The 6874-nt window shown below is 38.3% G+C and overlaps 1 protein-coding gene across 2 annotated transcripts in view; it reads right to left on the bottom strand.

Annotated features, from left to right (window-relative positions):
* ANTXR2 (anthrax toxin receptor 2) overlaps positions 1–6874 on the bottom strand; it is a 237466-nt gene that overhangs the window by 136683 nt on the left and 93909 nt on the right. The gene's annotated exons all lie outside the window — the stretch shown is intronic.

Raw genomic sequence — 6874 nt, 5'->3', positions numbered from 1 at the left:
GGGGGGCCTGGGGGGGGGGGGGGAAATCAGTTAAAGCTCTCCATGCTACTGTTCCCCACCTGTGAAATGGAGGAAACAATACATCCCTTCTCCTGCCCTTTCTCTGGCTTGCTTATTTAAATTGTACGCTCCTCATGGCAAATACTATTTTGATTCTATGTTGTATGAAGCCTCCCATAGTGTGGCCTCACTACCGACTGAAGTCCCACTCAGTGCTGCCAAAATACATAGTAATAATATACTAAGTTATTGCTTTGGACCCTTTCACTAAAACTAAATTTACATATTTAAACTGCTGGAGAAGTGACTCAGAGTGACAAAAGTCAGGGAAAAGCTTTGCTCAAGAGCTGTTAACTCTTCCTAGATTATAGTATGACTGTTACAAACTTTCAAAGACTGAGGAAAAACCATATGGGCACCTAAACTATCATATGTTACCAGAAAAAAACTAAAAGAAAGTGGGTATACAAGTCTAGGCTGCAGGACAAACTGTTTAAGTGAAGGAGAACAGAGACAGACCAAGAAGGAGCTTAGTGGAACCTCAAAAAGAGGACCTCCAATATGGTCCTTATTCAGTCTAGAAGGATTCTATAGGGCTTAATCCCCAATAGGCCCAATAGAAATGAGGAGCAACAGTTACTTCCACAAAGTAAAATACTAGTAGTTTCATCTTGAATTTTTTTTTATATATATTTAGAGAGATAAATATTGTGCCCTGGAAACTGACAAAAAGATTCGCTTTTTAAGTCCTAATTCAGATGTTTTCCAAAATCCTCTGTTTCAAACTACTTCAACCTATATTTTTCTATATTAAAAACAAATTAGAAGCCTTGTTCCAGTTTTTTCACACATTTCCCATGATTTTTTCCCCCCAAAATGCTCAATGGACAAAAACTGAGTTGCAAAGAAATGGTGTAAGGATATAGCAAGTGGCCCAGAAGAGAGAAGCATTAAAATGTAAGGCCCTAAGGAAGGGTCGTATAAAAGACACACAATGCTGCTTCTGTTTCACAGGTCCTTCTGAACTTCCACAGCATTCACACTGAGTGCACAACAACTGAAGCAGATGTTGTCAACAGGAAAAACAAAGATTTCAATAACACAAGCTCCTCTTGTTAGCAGTCTGGTTAATATCCAACTAGAAGCATATTCAAAAGTGGCATTTTCAGTTCAAGAATATTTAACCAAGTGCACTTTAGCAACATGTAAGATAATTTTCCACTGTTTTTTTTTACCCTTTTAGGGCAAGTGGCCATCATAAAAGTTTTTAAAAGAGCTCATTGCTAGTTATCTTCAAAGTTTTACAGGATATAAATTTTTATCCTTTCTCCTTAGAAACTGATTATTGAGCCAGCAAGAATACAAAGTACATCTAAAATATTTTACCATGAAAATTATATGGGCCCTTTCCAATGACCTTTAGACTGTTCACTATATATTACAAAAAGTTTTGATCTGTAAGCATTGAAAGCTTCACTTAGGGAAACTGGAATGAACCACATTTGTTGCACCCTGTTCCACACTGAACAACATTTGTTGCACATGAACTTTGTTTCTGAAAAGTGGAATAACTAAAGGAAGCTCTTTCCTTGAAAATACCTGTAAGTATGGTATTTTCACAGGAAAAATACAGGCAGCTCAAGTAGGGCAGAGGAGCAAAAACCTATGGCTGCTCCATTAACACCCTAGCTGCAGGACAAAGCAGGCACCACCAGCTGAGCTGAACTCCCCAGCCCCTCTTTTCTTCTTGAGCCAATTTGGGTGTGCAGTTGGAAACACCACCCAGGTCAGCTGGGAGCTTGAGCCCAGCCAGCATCCAGCTTTAGAGGAGTCTGGCAGTTCAGCTTCAGCAGGATCAGACCCTCTGCTTCCTGCTTTTCATTGTTTACGATATACCCCAACTTCCAGCAGCCAATTTTTGAAAAAAAAATGACATGCTGTATTTGAGTAAATACAGTGAAAAGAGGTTGTTAAAGTACAGCTAACCTATCATTTCAGGGGCACCCACAACATGGCTCTCTTACCTTCCTAACCCACCAAAACAACAATCACTAAATTTTCTTCATCCTGTGCCTAATGACAGACATAGCCCCACACTAAAGCAAACTTGTGCTGTAGCCAGCCCCTCCGCAGCACATTGAGCCAGACTACAGCAGCCTTGGCCTGGCAGGCTGACCCCCCCAGAGGTCAATGCCAGCCAAGGCTGCCCAACCTCCAAAATTTCTTCCCTACTGCATATTTGTCAGTGTTGTGTTCCAGGTGATGGAACTTCCTACTACATCTCTTAAGCAATTACAGTCCAAGAACTCTGATTTTAAGCAAAGTATTTGTGTTAAAATTTCTTTTTTTAAAAAGTATGCCTTCAACTCCTGGTTAGAACTCCTTTCATCAACCAAAATAATTCCATTTCCCATTGGGTGTTTATCCACATAAAATATTCTTCATCTCTTAGCCAAGTCACACACTGAGTATTTCCAGCTTCTCATAGATCTTTCCCTTGTTCTTTCCTGAAATCCCTTTAGCGTGTCTTATATAAAACTTTTGTTAATATTTGAACAGAGGAGCTTAATGACCTCTTAGTTCCTCACTTTTATTTCTGTCCATTTATTACACACACCCAATGTATATGAGTTTACAGGCATATATAGTCCATGCTCAGCAACATACTTGAACCATGGTCCGTTTTAGACCTACAAGTAATATTGTGAACTCATTGTATTTGAAGTTAGGGATTTCACTTGATCAGCCATGCTATGTACAGACAGCCCACATCAGTTCAAAAACAGAATGTGTAAAGCAAAGTATCTGCTTGGAAACTGATCAGTGTCATTATAGCTGTATTAAGGGAAGCCCTATGCTTCCCCAGCACACTGTTTTGATTGCAGCAATTCTATAACCTCTGATTCTTCTAAGTTAAACAAAAGCCTCAAACTCATATGTCATGGACCAAAACATCCTTGCTTCATTTACTGGAGTACTGGCATAAGGCAAGCAGAATTTTAGCTTTCAGTGCTCGTTCCTTCAAAATCTCTTTCTGTAATAGCCCAGGAAAAGACTATGGTATGGTATGCACAGAACTCATGCAGATCAGGAGAGGGAACCTTTTATTTCAGTAAGCGTTTACTGAGATTAAGTTAAATACAATATATAACATTTGGTGCCACAGTTAAGTTTACAAAGTGGTTAATCTTATTATTGCCATCTACTGAGCCAATGTGGCAAATGAAATATAAAATGGAGTCTTAACTAAATTTAAATGGGTGTTTTGGGCACTCTGCCCAAAAATATTGCCGACCCCAAACTAACACAACTGAATGATGAAGGGGAAATCTGCTCTGTACTAGTGGCTCACAATCACATACAACTGCAGCAGGAGAAGCTCTGAGAAGAATGTTCAGACTTTGACAATAAAAGAAGAGTAAATGGTTTTCAACTATTTTATTTTCAAATGTAATCACTTTTCACATCATCAACTGTAATCAGTACCTTTACCAGTTCACACATTTGACAAGATTGAGGATCTACACTAGGTTTCTAATCTAGTTTATTCCCACCTATTTACTGCGCCCAACTCCATAGTATGCAAGTGGTTTCCAGGAACACAGTAGGTTATGTGACAAACATGTATCCTGCGTTTCTCTCCTCACCTTCTTCCCAGGGATGTGGTATGCACAGAGGAATATTTCATTCTGGATTTTATAACACATGCACACAATCAACTAATGTATGTCTATCCATAGTTCCTTAGGAGTAAAAATTCTCCACAGGGTAAAGGAAGATACTCTCTCACATAAAGACTATAATCTCCACTCTCCAGAAGGCTCATGGGAGACCAGTACAGTGTAAGTCTGCTGACAGCTAACAGTGAAGCAGGAAAGAAGGGAATCGCCTAAAACTTCTCTTGCTATGGAGTCCACACAAGACACAAACTGTCTTTCATACAGAAATTCCAAAGTTAAAGCAAATGGCAATTTATGCCTGCTGCTGAATCTGGGATGAATAATAAAACTCCACCTTCTTAAACGAGGAATAAGCCTAGTCTTTGTTTAGTTCTTATTTGATGCATGTAAGTATGGCCCATATCTAAATCTTCATAGAGTATTTTCTGCATAGGTATGAGTTTCACCCTGACCTCTTAGTTAATGATATGACAACAGCTATGTACTGCTTAAAAATCCCAAGTACTTTTGAGCTTTTAGTAAATAAGATATCTACAAAAAGAAAAAGTTAATTTAGGGGACTAAGGTACCTAACAATTTTGTCTCATGAATATTGTGATGAAAAGGTATTTTGTATGCAGTAAGCTGCATCAGTACACTGCCACATCACCCTTCAGTGCCACATCAGCACATGGCACTATCTAAAAAAAGTATTGTTTTGTAGAAAATGCCAAGCTATAAATCTACAGGCAGTATTTTGTAAGTATCTAACAACTGCAGCCAGCAGCTGGATAAAAAGAGAAGAGAAACATGTTGTGGCATTAATCCAAGAGAACCAGTGGTTTGCCAGCCATGCTAATTTACTTTACGTAAACTTAATGTAGTTGTTGTTGTACTTTTAAGAATTCATCAGCCTACAAAAATAAAATTGTGCAGATCTCAAATATCACAGATATGATAGAAGCTAACATATGCATACATTTTGTCATTCATTTAGATGGCAACTCACAAGTTTTAGAAATTTCAAAATTAACTTGGTCTAATATTTGGTTGTACTTACTACAGTCCTGTTAAAAAGAACACCAGAACAATCAGCTTCCTGATTGCTGCTACTTTAGCAACTAACATTAGCTCCACTATATGAGGAATTACTGGGAGGTATCCAGCAGTAGTCTGAGTTGTGCCAATGGAAAGTCAAGAGTTCAAGTATGTACATTTCTTTCATAGCTGTCAGTCTTCTAATTTGCCATGTACTACTTATCTTTAGGCTAAACCCTGTGACTGCTTCAAGCACAGTGTTTTGGAAGTACATTTTATATCAGTATATCTTTTGCAACATGGCATGTAAAGCCTGTATGCATTTAATCTACTGTAAGGCATGTATTTGCTAGGAACGCTGCTGAAAAGAACTGCCCTGTAATTAGGTACTTTCTCTGGATTGCAATTACAATATGGTGCGTTGTCTACTTCAGTGACACTTCACAGGCCAACAAGCACTTCTCAGAACAACAAAAATACCGCCTGTTCAAATAATTTACACTGTGTATTAATATATATCAATAAATATTCTGTGCATTTCTTGCTCATTTGGCAGGCTATGCAATTTGCATAGTCTCAGACTAACACTACGTGGTGGTAATTAGCTACAGGTTCAAGATTTGCAGTGTTTATCCAACATTGTGGGCCTGATTTTCAGATGTGTTTTCAGCCAGTGTATTCCCACTGAAATGTTTGCTGGGGAAGGAAGGAGTAATGAAACCAATTAACTCATGTCTTCCTGATGATAATAACATTTTCCTCATAGCTAAGACAAATCAATGCCATGTACAGCTAAGATAGCAGTTTGTGACAGTTATTTTGCTCCAGCTGTAGGTTCACCACTTCAGTTCCACAACTGTATGCCAGCAAACCTCCACTGAACTCAACGGTACTGCACTGGAGAAACATCACCACAGAATAGTTCTGATGCACTGCCATATCACTCAAGACAAATCAGCATTGTCTATATGGATGTAAAAGGTTATTTTATGGCCTGAAACGCTTGACACTATATATAGTATAAAGCCTCATCCTCTCTTCCCCAGAGATAACTCAACACTTTTCCCCTCTAGGTCCCTGGTGATCCAGTCTTTTTCAATGTAAAGGAGGATATAGTGTCAGCCACTAACTGTACATCTCGTTTGAGATGAACCACTCCTCACCCCTCCATTGGGGTTAATCACTTAGAAGTCTTTTAATCCATTTATTTCCAACCCTCCTCCCTGCCATGACTATTAAGTATACAAAACAGATGTGCTTCCAATGCTTCACTCTCAGGTTATAGCTTTATAGAAGCTGTCAGTTGTTAGTGAAAGCCCTAACTCAGCAGAGCATCTCTGTTCAGAAAAATATTTCTAGCACATGCTTAGCTTTAAGATTATGACTATGTCCCAATTAACTGAATGTACTGAAATGCCTTCCTGAATCAGGGGCCAAGGCAAAGGAAAGTTACTGGGCTTTTTTAGCAATAAAAATTCATCCCAAATTCCTCTTTCCTAATATAATGGTTGCTCTCCTCTAGGCACAATAGGGAAGAGAGTCTTCTCCTTCCTACAGAGTAAAAATGTGACAACAAGGGGATCATTTCCAGATATTTCTAATTCCTGATTAGTCTGGTAGAATTAAGGAGGAAATTCCTCTCATAAATGCAAAAAATTAAGTTTAAGCTAAAGTGATCTAAAAAGCCTAGGGCATGTTTGATTTTGGGAGGTGAAGGGAAGAATCAGTTCTCAAGGCTGTAGAAACAATCTGCAGCCATGGCCAGTGACACTTAGAATAAGGCTAGAGCTGCAGTTATTCCTGATGCTGTTAAGAGACTGCTGCAGTTGCTAAATTAGTGCCTCATTTTATCACTACACATTGAGCAGTGGTACACATTTTGACATACAATTTCAATAATAGCTTGTAAGTGTCAGAAATAATGTAATACATTTAATAATGAGCACAAAGATTATCTAGAAGAGAGCATATTATGCCCTGTTAAAACATAGCTAATCTATGTAAAACTTATGACAAGCCAGACCTTTTCAGTGTTTAATAAACTGGTTAAATCTTCATTTTTAGGGCATCATCCAAATCAGTTTGGTCACAGATAACTATTTAAAGCCCATTCCAACATTGGCAAATATACCAGGAAAATAACCCAGGGAGGGAAAAAAAAAAAAAAAAAAAAAAAA

This window comes from Gavialis gangeticus, unplaced genomic scaffold (assembly GCF_001723915.1).
Source record: "Gavialis gangeticus isolate Ggan-Ray unplaced genomic scaffold, GavGan_comp1, whole genome shotgun sequence".
NCBI lineage: Eukaryota > Metazoa > Chordata > Crocodylia > Gavialidae > Gavialis > Gavialis gangeticus.
The sequence above is the reverse complement of the archived record's forward strand: the minus strand, read 5'-3'. Positions and strand labels throughout refer to the sequence as shown.